This window comes from Lactuca virosa, chromosome 8 (assembly GCF_052849685.1).
Source record: "Lactuca virosa cultivar CGN04683 chromosome 8, Lactuca_virosa_CGN04683_v6, whole genome shotgun sequence".
Classification (NCBI taxonomy): domain Eukaryota; kingdom Viridiplantae; phylum Streptophyta; class Magnoliopsida; order Asterales; family Asteraceae; genus Lactuca; species Lactuca virosa.
Genome location: NC_136433.1, coordinates 203,943,253 through 203,944,135, shown reverse-complemented (window position 1 = coordinate 203,944,135; position 883 = coordinate 203,943,253). Strand labels below are relative to the sequence as shown.

At 37.8% G+C, this 883-nt stretch overlaps 1 non-coding gene across 1 annotated transcript; it reads right to left on the bottom strand.

Annotated features, from left to right (window-relative positions):
• Positions 1 to 335: 335 nt before the first annotated feature.
• LOC145135074 (small nucleolar RNA R71) lies at positions 336 to 442 on the bottom strand. Its single transcript, XR_013719555.1, has one exon. It is a non-coding gene; the product is annotated as a small nucleolar RNA R71 (small nucleolar RNA).
• Between the last annotated feature and the right edge of the window lie 441 nt (positions 443 to 883).

Genomic DNA, 883 nt, shown 5'->3' with positions numbered 1-883 from the left:
TAGATATATTTGTGTTTATTAGCTTATTGGGTTTTCGGTATTGGGGACCGAAATCACTACGGTGATTTCGGTCAAGTGGGCTTGGGCCGTGACATGGTCTTGTACTTGGTATATATATATTTCTTTTGAGCCGTATAGTTTTCCAGTTGTTCCATTCATTGTATTCGGCTGTCAATAGAAGATTCACATGTACCAGACGATTTATTGATAATAGAATCGTGTGCATTTGAAGTTGTTTTATGTGTTCTTGAATCATTGCTTGATTAATATTCATCATTGTTTAAGCAATTAAGATTGATATCGTATAAGATCCATAGTTTTGGGACTTACAGGCGAAGGTTAAAAGAAACATACAAAATTTTCAACAATTAGAAGGGGAGTCGCTATACGAAGCTTGTGAGCGTTACAAGAGATCGTTACGACATTTCCCTCAACATGACTTCAATGTGCAAAAAGAAATCTTGATATTTTATGATGGAGTCTATGTGTGCACTCGCTAACTTCTAGACTCTCAAGGGCCCATGACAAAGAAGGATCCGACAACAAATAAAGCTTTAATTGAAGAATTCGCCAAGCATTCAAGGGAGTATCACAACCCAAGGGGGGAGGATATCATGAGAAGAAAATCGAATATAGATGGAGTTTATGAAGTCTTAATGAGTGTAATGGCGAAACTCGACGCAATGGAAAATAGGCTCACAAAGATGGATGGATCAATTAATGTGGTACACGATAGATGTGAATCTTGTGGTGGACCTCACTCTATATGGGATTGTGAATTGGAATACAAGAGAGCTCAAGACACGACAAAATATCTACAATTAGAGCATAATCTCTACCAACTAGAACGAGTCCAATCCGAGAAGATAGATGCTCTCGAGTT